The following is a 19,026-nucleotide window of genomic DNA, read 5'->3' on the forward strand; positions in this document are numbered from 1 at the left end:
TTGTTTTAGCCTTTGGAACATTGAGATGAAATAAAAATGACAATTTCCCACTTACAAGGAGAACGCAGCAAGTCATATAACCTGATTTCCCAGGAATTTTGTTCAGTGGAAGAGGAATTAAAATAAGTGAACAAGTGCCTCAGCTTATCTGAGGTTACTCAAATATTTTTGAGGAAACGACCGTCAACATTTTTGATGTACTTTACGTTCCTGGCCTGTCAGTTTTGCACCCTGTGTTCAAAACCTGATTATTGTTTTTATATTTTTTTATTTGCGTATTTGTTTTTCATTTATCTACCCATGTCCACAGAAGATTACTACGTGAATGTTTCCTATCAAGTTATGGATACAAGAACATTATATAATTGTAAAATTACAACTGGGTTTGACAGTATCATACATTTATTATATTATGTATGTGTGTATGGTTTTTTCAAGGGTTACAATCTTTTTAAATTCTCATATTCTTATTTCATTCTTATATCAATTCTTATATTAATTCCTATATTTTCTTCTTCTGTTTATTCTTCAGTAAGATTTGATTCATTCCATTTGATGTACTGATCATAGAAACCTTTGAAACGTAGGAATTCTGAACACTACAAGCATTGTGTGAAGGCAGGTTTGCCAAAGAGACATTTCTTCCTATGAATATCACACGGGGAAAAATTTTATCAGCATTACTGATGATTTCACATGTTGGGCAAGATTTTCGTGGCAGATCACATATAAATGACCACTTACCAGAAATTAACCACTTGCAATTGATTATGAATCAAGACAACATACAGGAATTTTACCAAAAACAATTACAGATAATTTTCTCATTCCTTTATCTATATTTTTTAATATACAGTCATTAGACAAATAAGGATAACATTATTTCAATGTGTGTTGGGAACATACGGAACATTCATGTAGTAATCTTCAGTGGACTTGGGTAGATAAATGAAAAACAAAAACAAAAGTAATAATCAGATTCGAACACAGGGTGTAAGACTGACAGTCCACAATGCTCGCCATAGTGCCATCACTTTGACTGAGGTAATCGCACTCTAAAAGACACATAAAGTACCTCGAGAACTTAGACCATCATATTCTCAGAAATAGTTGAGTATCTACGGATAAGCTGAGACACATGTTCGCTTATTTTGACTCCTCTTCCACTGAGGAAAGTGTCTAGGAAATCAATTTGTGGCACTCCTCATTAGTTCATTTTCCATGTATCATGTTTGGTGTAATGTCCACTATGTTTCTGTATGTTGTTGAGTGCCCCTGTAGTTCTAACACATACAGCAGAGTCCTGCTAATCTGAACCCCGGTAATCTGAACATGAAAAACGTTAGTCAAAGTGTGGAAAACTGTGCAGTAACCTGCTGTACATACACACTATTTTAATTTACACAGTACAGTAAACATATATTAGAAAAACTGGCAAGAAAACATTGGGTTTAAACAACGCATAACAATGAAAGAAAAGCTATCAAACTTACTAAAATACAGTGGACATTTTATCCCTACTTTTTATATGACAAAAACCCAGTCATTGTTTTTTGGTGTAATGAAGACAAAACGTAAGATCAGCAGGTGTAGCAGTGGGCTGTTGCTCCAAATAATGTAGTGTGAGTTCAAGAGCTTCTGCTGCATCACTGTGTGGCACCAGCTCTCCTTTGTTGCTTTCAAGCTCATTGTCACTTCCATCACAGTGGTCCACTTCTTCCTGGTCTTGAGTCACAGCAGCAATTAAATCAGCCTCAGTAAGTTTCTCCACACGTGCCCCATCTGCTGCCATCCACTCATCTATGTCTCCTTCACTAGCTTATTCACATCCGGGGATTGTCTGTATCATTTGTAGTGGATTTTCCTCTTCATTTTCAACTAGGTTGTCTTGAAATTCAAGAGATGCCCACAGTTTTCTCCACGATTTTCTCAGAGTATTTTCTGAAATATTCTGCCATGCCTCAGCAGCCCAATAAACAACATCCTTGACATTGGTCTTTTTTATTTTGTCCAATAAAGGAATGCTATCATCTTGGATCAGCATTTGTAAAATTGTTTTCTGTAAATCAGTTTTAATGTTTGCAGTATGCCCTTGTCCATCGGCTGTAGAAGTTGTGTAACCTTTGGCGGCAAAAACTTAGCCACAATTTCTCCATCACATAATTCCTCAGTGCTGGGGTGAGATGGCACATTATCAATCAAAAGGACTGCATGGGGAGACAAATGATTTTCCTTAGAAAACCATCGAACAGAGGGAACAAACTGGCTGTGAAACCATCCTTCAAACAGCTTACCATCCATCCATTCTTTTTCCTGGTTGCGCTAATATACGGGCAGGGACTTCATGTTGCCGTTTTTAAAAGCTCTGGGCCTAGCAGATTGGCCGATCAGCATTAAAGGCAGCTTGTGATTACTAGCAGCGTTGCTGCACACTAATAAAGTCACATGATCTTTGCACATTTTAATACCAGGAGCATGGTCTTCTGCTTTTGATGCCAGGCTTTTTGTTGGCAATGCCCTAAAATTAAGGCCAGTCTCATGAGCATTAAAATTTTGTCGGGGAGAATACTTTCCCTCTCTTATCATTTTTTCAAACTCACCCAAGTATTCTTTCTCTGCATCAGGGTGAGAAGAAAGCTTCTCTCCAGTAATTGTTAGTTGACAGATTCCGTATCGTTTTTTGAATCTGTCCAACCAACCTGTACTCACAGTAAATGACTCATCACCATTCATTAACTTGTTCAGGTAAACAGCCTTCTCCTGGACTAGTGTTCCACTCAAAGGAGTTCCCCTTTCTCTTTCCTGTGTAAACCAAAGGAAAAGAGCTTCATCCACTTTATCGTACTCGAGCTGTTTCAAAGTCTGCGAAATTTTCGAGTGTTTTCCCCAAGGCGTTGCACAGGACTGTTCAAGCTTCACACAGTTCTTCTTCCTATCACAAATGGTTGCTTTATCAACACCCAGTTCTGTTGCCAGTTTTGATACATTCTCACCATTGTCTATCTGCTTCAAAGCATTCAGTTTTTCTTTGAGAGTTAACGTTGAGCCATGACGAAACATCACAGTTGGTTCTCTGCATCTCCTACTTGTCTGTAGCGCGTTACTTTTGAAATACCCACCTCGCGCTCTGTTGTTTCCTTACCCTAGCCAGAAGGTGCTGTGGCATTGCTGCGTCTGGCTCCTTCCTTTTTTGCGAGAGAACATCGGTCTGGAGGAGGAACTCTTTAATTGCGGATGTCTGGGAGTGTATAGGAGGCCATGCCGTTTTGTGATGTTTGGCGTGACTCGTGTCAGGTGTGATGCATCATTAAGGCCATGATAGCAGCCAATGTTACTGTCTTTGTCACAGATGGATCAAAGGGGATGAGGCCTGGTTGTTCATTGAGATTCCTGTCCTACAGATGTCAGGTGCCAGACTGGTGAGGTTTAAGAACTCACTGTAGATTATATGCAATAAAGGATCTCTCTCCTGAAATAAACCAGTGAATCTTGTGCATGTATGAGCAGCTGCACAAGCAAACTACTTTCTGCTTTGCAAAACCAAATAATGGAAAATGCAGGATGGAATAATGACAATATTGTGAAAAGGATAGACTACTACTCACCATATAGAGGAGGCACTGACTTGCAGAGGTTGGCCTCAGCACGCAGAGACAGTGGTTATTTCTATGAGTGTGTGTTTTCTACTTCAGGAGAGTGCCCTTTGGCAGAAAACTCAAATTTCTAGTAGTCTTTCTGTTGCGCCTGTCTGCCATTCAGTGTGTCCTCTATGAGGTGAGCAGCAATCTTTTTCATAATATTATCATACATTTTGCTTTGGTAGTTCAGTCTTTTAATAGTATAACAATATTCTTTTATTTCAAAGAGCTCAACTTGTTTTTTTGCTGTATTAAGAACTGAAGAAAGTATTTTTCAACAGCTGACCATTATTCTAAAAGTCTCTCTCCAGCTGGTTTCAATGTCAGCGATTTAGAGGTAACTTGTTTCATAAACTGATAATCAGGATGTTTCGTATCTGACTTATCTTGAGATTTCAAACAAAGGAAAACCCAGGATGGAATGTAACAATATTATGAGATGGAAAGTTGCTACTCACCATATAGGGGAGATGCCGGCTCGCAGATATGCACAGCAAAAAGACTCTCACAATTATAGCTTTCAGCAGTTAAGGCCTTCGTCAACAATAGACAGACATAAGCACACAAACACTCACGCAAATGCAACACACACACACACACACACACACACACACACACACACACACGCAACTGCAGTATCAGGCAACTGAAACCACACTGCTACTTGTGTGATGTGTGTGTGTGTGTGTGTGTGTGTGTGTGTGTGTGTGTGTGTGTGTGTGTGTGTGTGTTTTTTTTTTTTTTTTTTTTTTGCACGTACGCATGCCCACGTGTATGTCTGTCTATTGTTGACAAAGGCCTTAACGGCTGAAAGCTATAATTGAGAGTGTCTTTTTGTAGTGCCTATCTATGACTTAGCATCTCCGCTATATGGTGAGTAGCAACTTTCCTTCTGACAATATAAGGGGCATTCTAAAAGAAATGAGCCGGAGGCATAATTACAGAAACCAGCCAGGGTCAATACTTCTAACATACTCATCCTACTGTGACACAAGGCGGTGTATGGCTGACTCTCAAACTTCCTGGGGCTGCGATGTTAACCAGTTCCGTATGTACAACTGGACGTTGTCGTCCGAGGTGAATTATTTGCCCCTCAGAGACTTTTTAAGGGGACCAAAAATGGTGTAATCATAGGGAAAGAGGTCCAGATTGCACGGAGGGTGACCAAGTACCTCCAATTTGAATTTCTGCGGGAGTGCCGTGACTACATTGGCGGCATGAGGCTTTGCATTGTTGTGGAGCAGAATCACCCCACAGGTGAGATTGCCTGGTTGTTTTGATTTGATCGCTTGGCGAAGGGTGGTCAAGGTTTGTGAGTAACGCTGTGCGTCCACTGTTGTCCCATGCTGCAGGAAGTGATTTAGAAGGAATGAATTTTTGGTCCCCTTAAAACGCCTCTGAGGGGCAAATGATTCTTCTCAGATGACGACATACGGCTGTACGTAAGGAACTGGTTAACATCGCAACCCCGGGAATTTTATGAGGCAGCCATTCGTCGTCTTGTGTCACTGTGAGACAAGTGTCTCAACTGCCAGGGTCAGTACTACTAACATACAGGTACTGGTTTCTGTAATTATGCCTCCGTCTTGTTTCTTTTCAACGCCTCTTATATTATCTTGAGATTTTTCAATTTTCATTGACTTCACATCACTTAAGTAACATTCCAAACATAGCAATCAAGGTCACTCTCTAGTTTACAAATTTTTAACAAGTTTATAACTCAGGGACTTCTCAGTGGCGTCTACTAGTTTTTCAATTTATTTACCATATAAAACATAATATTACTGGCCACAAACATATTTTCATTTCACATAAGTGTTATTTAATAAAGTGGCAGCTGAGATGTTCCGCTGCTTTTTTACCGTGATGTTGACTAGTGTGGTGAAGTCTGTACAAGAGTTACAATTTCCCATTATTCCAATTTTCCTCACCTCGTTATTCCTTCACAGTCAGTAGTATGTCCTGAACAGACTTCATTCCTTGAAGTGCGACAGTTATTGCTGGAAGTTATGAGTACAATTCATCATCCAAATTCTTGAAATAAATAAAATGCTTCTCATAAACAACATGTTGTTTATTTTACTATCATTTACAATAACTATGCATAAAAAAGTTGGCCAATTATTCGGAACGTCACAAATACAGTAATACAGACTTTGCCCGAAAAGATCTTTTGTAGTTAACAGTTACCAATTGAATATAGATATAGCAGTTTTTCTCTTGTCATGTGATGTCATGGGGATTGTCACAGCTATTCTTCTCACATGGCTCGCATATCTCCTAGGCATGACCAGACAACACGAAATAAATAATCTGACCAGCAGATACAATGGATGTAGTAAGATTTCTGTCGTCATTCCTGCTTGCAGATACACTGTGTCTGTCCCATCCATTCCAGAATACATGCACATAAATAAAACACACAGTAGGCTACACTGATCCAATACTCAATTAAACTTTTCATGGTGGTGATCATCATTCATCAGTTTGGCAAATGCTACACATCACTTAGGTGATATATTACACTACAGATTCCTCCTCTTTGGCGGATGATGATGCCATTATTTTGAAATTCAGATAAAAAAAAAAAAAAAACATTTAAAATTGAAAACTAAGATTCCTCCTCTTTGGCAGATGATGATGCCATTATTTTGAAATTCAGATAAAAAAAGAACATTTAAAATTGAAAACTAATTTTAACCATTTTTTCTAAAAGTATTGACATCTTGTATCTGTTTTCGTGCAATTGCGCCTCCTTTGTAGTAAATGTACTTATTCATGTTTATTACATGTGGAATGCCCCACAGTGAATTATAAACCATTAATTATTGAAATGTATGGAATGTCCTAATATCACTTTGCTTAAGTCTCTTTACTCTTCTACCAAGCAGTTGTTCTCTTACTATGCATATGAATCCGTGGATAATGGATATTCATTGTCAATACAGATCAGGGAATAGTTTTACAGAGTCTCTTTATTTTATACTCCTGGAATGTTCATTAGTAGGACCAGTAGTCCAGTAAACTTTTTAGTCCTAATGTCCATATTTCGTCTAACCGACTGTATTTCTTGCAGAAGTGAAGCTTTCCTAGTCATACTCATTTCAGTTTTAGAAATTGCTGGACAAGTGCTACATCTGTGACAAGCAAGAGAGAATTTTCTCTTTTAGCAAACTAAATTCATCCTTCCTCTAGGGAGAGTATATAAAACTCTATAATGAGGTATTGATCTGTGTAAGATGTTATGGATACACAACATCCAATATTATGAGACAGGTTTCCTGACCAGACATGTTCAGCATTTATGAGATTGCCAACAAACCAGAGGAGTCACATTTTGAACAACTAACAACCCTTTGTTGTTAGACATTCTATAATCAGTACCTGTCTTTCCAATTCTGGGGAATAGCATACAAAACTCAAGACACTTGCCTGTTTGTTGTTCCACCTGTAAGTTAGCACATAGAACAGAGTAACAAACTTAGGCAAACTCATCTACTTTGGAAGAACCTCAAAACTAATGACACCTACTTATATAGTACCTGTCAAGATACACCTCTTTCCACGAAAAAATCATCTCTACAAAATCATCTAACTCTCCGCAGCAATGGCATCACTATTTATTGTCTTCCTTTTTCTCTTAAGACATACATCATCCTTTTCCTCTAGGTTCACGCATCCTCCCCAAAGACTCCATACGTACTTACGGGTTAGGGTACAATATCCTGTTAATGTAATTTACAATGCTACCTTCTCCTTCTATACATGTATATCGCGATAGTATACTCATATTGTATCCCACATTCATATCTGGTTTCTAATCTGTCTTCAGTGCTGTATTCTTTGTATTCCTCTGTACATAATCACTGACTATGTATCTATATAATACTATCTCTTAGATTGCCCCCTACTATTTGTTTCATCAATCATATGTGGATGTTAGCCCGTCATATTTTCACTTAATAACTAAGGGTATATCCTTAATTTCCCCATCAAAAATGGTGGAGCTAACAGCTAGTTCTATTTGGTAGAAACAACTCACCTAGGTTTTGCAGCCCATCTGCTGGCCAGTGTTCGATAAGTTCTGTTGTTTGCCAAATACGAATGTAACCCCAATTATCTGATTGTGTACAAGGTCTGTTCAAAAAATTCTGGAACTTTGTCCAAAAAATTTTTCTATGCTTACCTTTTACTTATTGTGCATAGTCTCCTTTGAAATACTCCCCTGCACAATTGATACACTGCTCCCAATGGCAATTTCACTACCAGAAGCAATCTTGGTACATCTCTTGTTGGTTCGCGCAAAAATGTTGTCTGTGAATTTTCTTTTATCTCGTCTGTCACTGCAAATTTTCATCCATTCAGTGGTATTTTCTACTTTTGAGATAAAGTCCGTGGGGAGGGCAGGTCTGGAGAGTACGGAGGATGAGGCAGCACAGTGATTTCATTTCTTGTGCAATAGTCATGCACCAACAGGGCTGAATGTGTGGGTGCTTTAGGGACAAACTTGGCAGAAACACGATGTATTCCAAGATGCTGTGTCAATATTTCATAACATGATCCAACTGAAATGTTACATTTTTCTGCAATTTCTGGGACAATCAGTCTTTGATTGGCACGCACAATTTCGTTGACGTTCCTGACATAGCGTCGTCAGTAGACGTCGAAGGCCCTCCTGAATGAAAGTCATTTTTAACTTCTGTCGAGCCATTTTTAAACCATGTGAACTATTTGTAACACTGAGTACGGCTTCAGCACTCATCACTGTAGGCTTCCTGCATCATTTGGTGTGTCTCTGTAAAAGTCTTCTTGAGTTTCATGCAAAATTTAATGCAGACGTAATGCTTGTGTGACTGGCATCTCGAAATTAACTGATGTGCGACACCATGTTCTGCTCAGGCCCACAACAATGAAACTTCCGGTAGGTACACATTAAACACAGGCGAGTGCAGGGATGCCAATGCATTTCACTACAATACACCATTGGTGCGACATTATGAATGTCGTAGAATGTTTTGAACATACTTCATATGGATTAGTTATTCTGTCATTTTGCTCATAAAATACAGGATAGTTAAAAGTAATTACAGTTTTAAAGAATGTGGGGAAAGGGGTAAGAGAGTGCTATACTGAAATCTGAAATTGAAGAAATTAGGAAACAACTCTATACCTTCTGAGTATCAGCCCACAAAATTCACACGGAATGTGAATTCATCTGAGGCATGTTTCTTATGACACACATCTTTTGATAATATTTGTATTATCTGGACTTTTTTCATTATCACTCGAAGCGTCTGTTATAAAAACTTGCTCATTTCTTCCTTTAATTTTGAACTGAGATGAAAAATGTTTACTAGCACCATGCCATTCAGTATAAAATTCAGGGAACTTGCTTATAAATTGTGTTCTCACAGTCAACATTGTGCTTGTGGTTTTAAATTTCTCTTTGCCTTTCCCTGTAAGTCACCGTTTGCTACGTCTTTTATTTCTGGTCAAGAAAATAACTTTAAAAATGATTCTTCAATCAGCTTTTTGTGCCACACTTAACTGGGGAAAGTCCAGTAGACAAAAGAGGCAACTCATTAAGAACAACCTAAGACTCTGATATCTGTGCCCAGGTCGGGTGCTTTCCAGAACAATATGCAAGACGTAATCTTCCTATCTCTTTCATTATCCTTTCAGATAGGCTGGATTGTTGGGATATTTAGAAATAAGTACATGTTTCACATCTTTGCTTGTTAAAAATTCTTTGAAAGTGTTATGTATAAATTGAGTTCCATTATCAGTGAGTAAACAATTCAGTTTGTCTATGTCCTTGAAATAATCTCTCAGACATGTGATTATGGAAGCTGTGTTTGCTAATTTAATGGGATTGGCTTTACATATTTGACCAACATCGTGCTAAAATTAAAATGTAAGAAAGGGCCAAAAAGATCTGCAGCTGTCAAGTCATGTAATGCTTACAATGAATAATTTATTTGTCTATTATTTTGTTTAACCTTGTGACAAAGATCACAACTTCTTAATACTCTTTTTATTTCTCTACTCAGATTTATAAAATAATAGAGCTTTGTCATATGTTGGATGCACTTTAGTATACTAAAATGTCCATATCCCTTTGTATAAACAAAATTACATTCTGGGTAAATTAGATCTTATGTACACATAAATTCCAGTGACATGACTTTTCATGCTGTCTCCAAAATAAAAGATCTGCTTTAAATAAACCATTTTTTCTCATCCTCTCCTACTAAGGTATCTTCTGTACGCAATTCTATTGCTTTCCTAAAATATTCATCAGTTTTCAGCTCATCTTTTATTTTTTCTTAGCCAACATTCTTACCTCATTGTTCATGTAACTTATAACTATAAAAATTTACTATAAATGTAATACCAGAGCTTTCAGTTTTAGTTTCTGTATCCATTCCCGCAGATAGTTCTGAAAGTGCATTTGGCCCTAGGTTTTGTGTGCCTTTCACGTAATTCATTTTTATTTTGAATTCTTGAAATATATATCTACTGTTTAGTGATATACTCTCCCTTAAAAATGATAAGGCCTGATGATCTGCATATATTTCAATCTCCAGACTCCAAATAAGGGTTCAAAAGTTTTGTAAACTCCAACAATGGACAACTCCTTTTCAGTAGCTGTCTAATTTAATTCATAGTTGTTAATACTTCTACTGCCAAAAAACTATTGTACAATGTTTTACTTCACTGGAATCTGATTCCTCTTGAAACAACTCATACCCAAGTCTGTATTGTGATGCATCTGTTGTCAGTTTGAAGGTTTGACTCATTTTAGGATGACACGAACTGAGTTTGTTCTGGACTGTATTGTATCTCTTTTACTCCTACAGTATGCTTTAAAAACTTTAAATTCTTCTCTCCCAAAATGAAATTTACTTAATGTTATTGTTATGCTGCTGTTCTGTAATCTGTTTAACGTTTTAATAAGCAGCAGGGGGCAATGTTCTTTCCAGGTTTTAGAAACCAATTGTCCTCCTACGTTACTAGTTCCTGTAATAAGTTGTTACCTAAAGCTTTGTCTTGGCCCTTATGAAAACAGCTACAGACATATTTAAACCAAAGGGAGATACCTTAAACTGGTAAGACTTCCCTCAAACAAGAAAGCCATCCAGGGTCTAGAGTCCTTGAGCAGGGGAACCTGCTAGTACCTGGCTACCAAGTCCATCAAACTATAAAACTTCGCTTTTTCTAATTTATGTAGTGATTCTTCCATACTAACACATCTATTGTTCTCTGTTTCAATATGTGTATTCAAAGCCCAAGTGATCTGGTACCAATCGTAACACCGCCATCCAGTTTACTTGCTAACAATAACGAATTATTATAGCCACTGAGACTACATTCTATAGCACCATTGTAAATCATCTTCTGTATATCTTTTTGTACTGCCATGTGAAGACTCATAGGAATAGCATTCAGTTTGCAAAACGAAGAAAGGCCCATCATCTTTTGTCTTAAACATACTTGTACAAGTATAATCACTAACTGCTCCAGGTTTATCAGAAATTACTCCTTAGTACTTTGGTAATATTTTATGTAGTTCTATCTGTTCCGGTATTAATATGCAACATTCCTGTGACATGGGCTCATCGCTCGTGCATGATCGTGCCCTTCAAAAATTCTGTGGTAATTGACTTATCTTTTTATTATGCATTGCAAAGCATTTTCTGAAACAAAATAACAAGGAAATGATCCAATCTGACATTTCAAAACCGACCATGAAATCTTTTATACAGGGAGAGTAGAATGAAAGAAATTTTAGCTGCTAATATGCACTGTAAGTATTTTTAAAAAATTGTTAATTTACTCGTTTTTGTTGCATGAAGAACCACTTATGACAGCAGTTTGTACAGTCCCTCCTCCTAGCGTGCCATGGGCCATCACGAGAGGATAGCACATTTGCATACTGCAAATATCCAGAGTGACATGTGCAAATCTGAAGCAGCTAAACCATACAAAAAATGTCACATATCATAAATTTTTTTAATAAGATGCAGTTTTTTATTGACAGCTTAACTGTTGCAGATGTAATTATTGCAAAGGTAACTAGCAGAGTAAAATACATCAACAAAGTGTTTGATGTTACATTGCAGATGACTTCCATCAATTTGACATCTTTTTATAAGAATGCCTGTAGCACAGTTGTTATGATGATTTTTGAATAGTATGTATTTTACTAACAATCAAACAGTTGCTCGTTTATACCCTAGAGTTGACACAATAAAGTAAAGTGTGATTTGAATGACAAAAACAAAAATTTTCAACAATGTAGGAAAAGATAGATTGATATTTAGCATAACGAAGACACATTTAGTTGCAGACAGACACAAATAAAAGGCACTCACACAAAGCTTTTTGCCATGGCCTTCATCAGCAAAAGAGACACAGAGAAACACACACCGTTCATACACAGAAGCAAGAACACCTCATGCATACATGACCACCAATTCCGGCAGGTCAGGCCAGAATTCATCTATCACGAAATGGCAACCGCAGTCTGAAGGAGCAGGACAGAAGAAGCAGAAGGGATAGTAATATATGAGTGAGGGGACAGAGGAATGCTGTCTAGCAGAGTGTGTAGGATCTAGAATGCCAACAGGCATGACATTGGTAGGTTGTGGGGCAGGGAGATACGGAAAAAAGGAGCGAATGTGAGAGGAGTGTATAAAGATGCTGGGTGCGTTGGCAGCTGGTGGCTAATAAAGAGGCTGGGGGATGAGAATGGGGAGAAAATGACAGGACAGAGGGGGTGGAAACTGTTCCGTGGAGAGTGTAGGGGCAGTATGTTACCATAGATTGGGCTGGGATAACTGCAGGACCGAAGAATATGGATAACTCCCATCTTCGCAGTTCAGAAAAGCTGGTGGTGAAGGAGAACATCCAGATTGCTCGGAGAGTGGAGCAGCCATTGAAATTAAGCATGTTGTGCTGACCTGCACATTGAGCCACAGGTTGGTCTACTTTGCTCGTGACCACAATTTGGTGGTAGTCATTCATTCTGGTGGGCAGCTAGCTGGTAGTCATGCCAGTTTAAAAAGCTGTGCGCTGCTTGGAGCAGAGCTGGTAAATGACATGGCTGCTTTCACAGGTGGCTGGGTCTGTAATGGGGTAGGATAAACCTGTGAAGGGACTGGGTGGATGGATTGGGCAGCTCTTGCACCCTGCTCTTCCACAGGGATACAATACTTGTGGCAACAGGTGGGGTTGGGTGTGGCATAGAGATGGAATAGGATGTTGTGGAGGTTACGTATCATCCTAACAGTAAGTAGCAATCTTATCTTTTCCTAAGTTGTTGATATTTCTACTTGAAGTTTTCATTGTCTGAAAAACAAATAGTTTCCTTACACCAGGCACAGTTGATGAAAGAAAAATTCGTACTTTTAGACATTTCACAGTAATTACTAGTTTTATTTAGACAAAATTGTTGTGCAGTAAAAAATGGTTCTGGCTGTTGCTCTGCTATTTGTTCTGCACACCATGCATGCTTGAAGCAATTCAGAAAATATACTGATGAAAATTGATAATGCACAAAATGACTGAAATTTAAGAATAGTTCTCCTAATAAACCTCAAATGAAGTAGAGCTATCAGAAAATATACTGCATGACAGTTTCCTTCAAAATAATTTCTCCAGTCAAAAAAATTCTTAATCAACAGTCACATTGGTTGTTCTGGGTGGAATCTGAATTAAATATCAACAGTCTTTTCATTCTCCTCCTCGAAGACAGTGGTGGTGTTATGTCGAGGCCAAGAGCTCAACAAAAGCAATGAATTAATTTCTGCAACTGGTAAAAAACTGTTTTAAATGAATTTTTAAAAATTACTGTTTCCTATTTCTACAGATTTTGATAGGTTGATTATAAGATTTTTTGCAGTAAACTTTTTTTTTGTCGTAATATAGTAATTCGGAGTGCCCAGTCTAATAGATCTTCATCAATACAACGATAACAGTGCATTGCCTCTCATGAGCAGCCATACATTGTTCATATCATAAGAAAATTCCTCTAAAGAACTGTTCTTCATATTATTTATTTAAGTTTAGGGATTTATGGTGGTTATCAAAGGGGGTAATGGGACTTTATGGCTGCCCTGCATAGTAAATTTTACAGATAGTTTTTCTATCACACTTATGCAACTTTTGTTCCAGTGCATATTTGTTACTTTGTGAAAGTCTTTCCTCCAATTCATGGACTAATTTTACAATGCAAAACTGGGTTTACATTGCTTAACATCAAGTGTTACACACAGTGGATATTAATACAGTTACATCTCCATTGGTAACACTTATGCTACCACAAAAACAACTGGGAATTATGGTGGATATTAAATAACTTGCATATGTGAGTGAACGTTAACTGTGGACAGTTGTTTCAAAGAAACTGTCAACAAAAACTCAAATTCACTTTGTCAATCACAATCATGCTGAGTCGTGTTATCTGTTTATCAATGTGCCATCAACCAAGGATACATGCAGTCCGCTGCAGCACCTGTAGGGGTGCGCATGTCTCCACCCTCCTGGCGAGCTACAAATTTAGCAATTTTCAACTTTTTTTTTTAAATACTTGCAGTGCATCATAGCAGCTAAAATGTTGACAGTGTCTTTATTTTAATGTATTCTTTCTGTATAAAAAATTTCAGGGCATGTTTGTTGTTATGCATCATCTGTTGTGAGAAGTTTATCCATTGCTACTGTATTGGCTGTAGCTAGCAAATTAACAGACTCTGTTCTTCCAATTCTTGCTTAAAATCTACAGCCTTACATTTAAGATACTCGATAGTACACTTGTCTTTTGCCATAGTATTTTGTTCACACTTAAATAGGTGAGGCTCTTTCTCTGTAGCCAATTAAAACCAAACAGTATCTCTAAATTAAAATTTGGCTCACTTAAAAACTCTGTTGAAATGAAAAATTGTTAATGGCAACCTGATTCCTTCTTTAATAACCTTTCCTCTGCTCACAATTATTCCTTACGATTATTCCAACCACATAAACTCCGGTTACAGGTAGTGTTGGGTAGCTATATGTGTGATGTGTATTCACTCTTGTAATATCAAAGAGACCTCATTCCTAGAGTCTCAATGAATATCCACCTCCCTATCAAAAATTTTTCCCAGTATAGCAGATTTCATCTGCTCCTCTTCCTCTTGATTTCTTTCCTCCAGCAACCTCTCAAAGCATATACCTATAGTTGGTTAAGGCCGTTGTCACGTTCTGGACCTAGGCTCAGCTACAAAATGTTCGGGGTTTACCTACACCTGCTTCTGAGCTTCAGTAGCTGGACAGTGCATAAGTACATACAGTGTTTATGTTATTTGTGGGAAACATCATTGAGGGGTTACTCACTGGAAGTGTGCTTCCTTATTTTACATTATTTACTTTTGTTCTTTCATCGGAATCAGGGTAGATAAAGATTTCCTTCATTGTTATCTGCTTGAAACTCATAATGTTTATCCCCACTTTCGTTATTTAACATATCCAAACCATTGACAAACATTAAAAGCCATTAACCGTTGACCAACCCGCACCTTACATGAAAACGTAATGTATGCATCAAAACTTTAACTTAATGACTCTTCTCTGTCATACCGTCTTAAATATTTAGACCTTATAAGGTGCTGCCCTGTATATTTATTACAAGTTCCCCAAACTATTATTATAATACCATGGATCAAGAAACTCAAATGTCAGTTGTTATGAATACAGGGAGACCAGTACTTCTGGCCAAAGTTTTCCTGGAAATAAATCCAAAATGTAAATTTTTCGGAGTGATCAGTTCCCCACTTAGCCGCATCACCCTCTAAATAACTTAGTGCATAATATAGCATCATCCCATCACATTGGTAAGGATTTACTAAATACTTTTTATAAGTATGGGGGGTGGGGGTTGAACATCCCCATCTGACTTAAATTTAGGGAATTATTTGGAGCCAGCCGCGGTGGTCTAGTGGTTCTAGGCGCTCAGTCCGGAACCGCGCGACTGCTACGGTCGCAGGTTCGAATCCTGCCTCGGGCATGGATGTGTGTGATGTCCTTAGGTTAGTTAGGTTTAAGTAGTGTGTGTGATGTCCTTAGGTTAGTTAGGTTTAAGTAGTTCTAAGTTCTAGGGGACTGGTGACCACAGATGTTAAGTCCCATAGTGCTCAGAGCCAGCCAATTATTTGGATAGGGTAGTTCTATTTCCCATTTGCAACTCCTCTATGTACTCTGCTGACAGTCCACTATTTCCACTAAACTGTCTTTTATTTAAGATGTCTCTAGTCTTAATTAATTCATCCCATAACTTTCTACCGTTGACTCTCCTTATTATCATTTTCTGGATTAGAGTGATTTGTATGTACTGATGATTCAGTCATTTCCCATTCTTCATGATCGACTAAATCTACCACACACTCATCCAAGCTAGCAAGTGTAGAGCCTGAATTAACAGCTACATCTGAACCTTTGGTTTTATTCCAATATTCTAAATCTTACTTGTGTACCTGAGATTTGTTCTTGCACTGCATTGAACTTCTGCTCAGTTAATTCTTTTATTTTCCACATCTCTAAATTGCTCATTCACTTCATTATGAACTAAATTGCACTGTTTTATTATCTTACAGTTTAACTCCCCTGTTAAGTTGGAAAGTGTCATGTGCAATTCCAATATTTTACTCTGAATTTCTCGTTTTCGCTTGAGTGATTCATTGTAGTGCTGTTCAAGTGTGATATTTGTTTGCTAAAATGTTGTGTTTGTTGCTTTTATTGCATTTTTATTTGTGATTTTTTAATCTATATACTAAAAGTTAACTCTTCTATGCCAGTACTTAATTGTCAACTAAATGTCTTAAACTGTTGCTCCATGCTTTTTGTCATCTCAGGCATACAATATCTACAATATTACGTGTTTAATTAAACCTAGTTTAATACTATAATAACACCAACCATGATACTGCAGATCACCCGCAGCTCTGCTTATAAAACCAGTTGCTATTTATTCCACAACACAAATACTATCCCCCAAAAATAAAAAATAAAAAACTAGTCAACTCGTATATTATACAGCTCACTAGAATCTCACCACGACGTGATGCCAGCGGGAAACTGGATCAGTGCATTGGTCGGACTGCATCGCTGACACCGCTGTAGGTTGTCGAGTCACTGCTGAAATCCACAATGAATGCTGTAGAGTCATCACAGGATCAATAAAATTGAGGCCCATCATACTCATAGTTGAAATTCTTCCCACTTGTGAACTAGTTAGCTTCTTCTCTGTTGTATTGGTAGTTGAAGACTGTAATAATTGTTAATTAACTACTCAAAACAGTGCTATCAATTGCTTCTGCACTGCAGTGTAATCGTGGCTGTTGACTCCATTGTTAAGGACAGCAGGTATCAACTCCAGCAAACCTGCATACAAAAGTTACTAGTCTTCTTCAGCAGTACAGATTTCTGGTTATTATCCTTATTCTTCATCAGTTTTATTTACTCTCCATGGTACTTGTTGTGGGTTATTGTCACTGGCCACCACATGAGATGTTCTGTTGCTTCTTTATCATGATATAGATGACTGGCAAGATAAAGTCTGCTCAGTAGGTACAATTTCCGATAAGTACAATTTCCTGTTGTCCAATTTTGCTCACTTTGTTATTTCTTCACATTTGCCAATATGTCTCAGTCAAGCTTTGTTCTTTGAAGTGCTGCAATTATTATTGGAAGCTAAGAGTACAACCCAACATCCAAAATCTCCTAAACAACATGTAATATATTCTGCTCTCAGTCACAGATATTATGCATAACTATCTTAGCCCATTATTCAAAACGTCAAAAATATGTCATTAAGAGCTAGTCCAAAAGAGTCTCTCTTAGTTATTAGATACCAATTGAATATACAGATAGGAGTTTTCCTCGTGTACCATGATGTCATTGGGGTTGTCACAGCCATTCTTCTTCGAGGCCTCGGATCATATCTCCAGGAAAAACTGAGGTAACAAGAAGAACAGGAAACGAAAAATTGTTGCAAGTATGAAGAACATGTTTGGAAAACAAAAAATAAATATTGACTGTTGACAGATCAATGGATGATGAAAACAAATGTTGAAAAGAAGCAGTAAATAATAGGAGAATTGATGTGCATGAAGCAATGTTGAAGAGCTACAAAGATTGGGGAACAAGAATGAAGAAAATTAAAGATATAGAAAAGGTACAGAAACCAGTTGATAAGTGAAGAAGCATTGTTATAAAAATGCGTTTTTCAAAGAAGTAAATACTGTGCCCTAATTTTCTAAAGAAATCTAGATGGCTTTTCCCATTACTTTTAAAAATCAAAAGTTGTATCTCTCTCTCTCTCTCTCTCTCTCTCTCTCTCTCTCTCTGCCTCCCCCCCCCCCCCCTCTCCCTCCTTTTTCCACAGAAAATGGTACTGCACAGCTAGACTTCAAAGTTTTTTCTAGTTTTATATATACGTTTGTGCCAAATACGAGCATGTTAGTATTATTATAATAAGGCAATAAATGGGTGAGAGTTGGCTGGTTAAGTGGACAATGGAAACCAGAGTTTTTTTTAAAAAAAATGCTCTTGACCATTCTTTCCTAATGAGCCAGTATTTAGTCGAAATTTTTTAAGTCCAAATTTTGCATCTTTGATTGGTCCTGTCTGTATTATGCCACCATCTGCCTGTATTTGTATGCTGGTTTCACTCTTTGCTCATACAGTGAATTATACTAAAGCTGCTTGTTCTTTTATGTTCCAAACTTGTAACAAACCATTGGTGTTTGCACTGTCATGACTGACAACTACTAAGGGCAGAGCATTTCACTACCTGCTTTATAGTTCTCTAAATATCACAGCAACAACCTGGAAGAAAACAATTAAAATTGAGGAGTAGTAAATTTGAAATATTGACCCAGTCCTTAGCTTTGAGAATATTATGTGGAGACCTCATGACCAGTTCTCTTGGAATCCATGTTGGTTGTTGCATGGAAATTCATTCATTACATATAAACACTGAATATGTTCTGAAAATCTGCTACATATATTAATTAGTGAACTAAATGGACAGTGACAGGTAAACTGTTCTTTTTAGAAATCATATATATGTTCATATTGGAATTGTCATTATAAGTGAAGTGAAAACTGTCTTTATAGACTCTGTTCTTCATAAAACTTTTAGTAATGAAAGTTGCTTGCTACAATGTTCATTAACACCAAATAAAAGCAAAGAATTATGTATGTTACAATTATCATTTATAATTACAGTTAGTCATATAGCAAGTCTCTCTCTGGCAGGTAGGTTTAAAAATAATTATTTGAGCTACAGTATTTATTGTAAACAATTTAAATCAGTGTTATAAATAATGTTTGAAAATATTGAAAAGGTTTC

The 19,026-nt window shown here is 37.3% G+C and overlaps 1 protein-coding gene across 2 annotated transcripts in view; it reads left to right on the plus strand.

Moving 5' to 3' along the window:
- Positions 1 to 19,026, plus strand: part of LOC126418486 (peregrin) — a 259,171-nt gene that overhangs the window by 236,125 nt on the left and 4,020 nt on the right. The gene's annotated exons all lie outside the window — the stretch shown is intronic.

Source organism: Schistocerca serialis, chromosome 9 (assembly GCF_023864345.2).
Source record: "Schistocerca serialis cubense isolate TAMUIC-IGC-003099 chromosome 9, iqSchSeri2.2, whole genome shotgun sequence".
In the NCBI taxonomy this organism is placed as follows: domain Eukaryota; kingdom Metazoa; phylum Arthropoda; class Insecta; order Orthoptera; family Acrididae; genus Schistocerca; species Schistocerca serialis.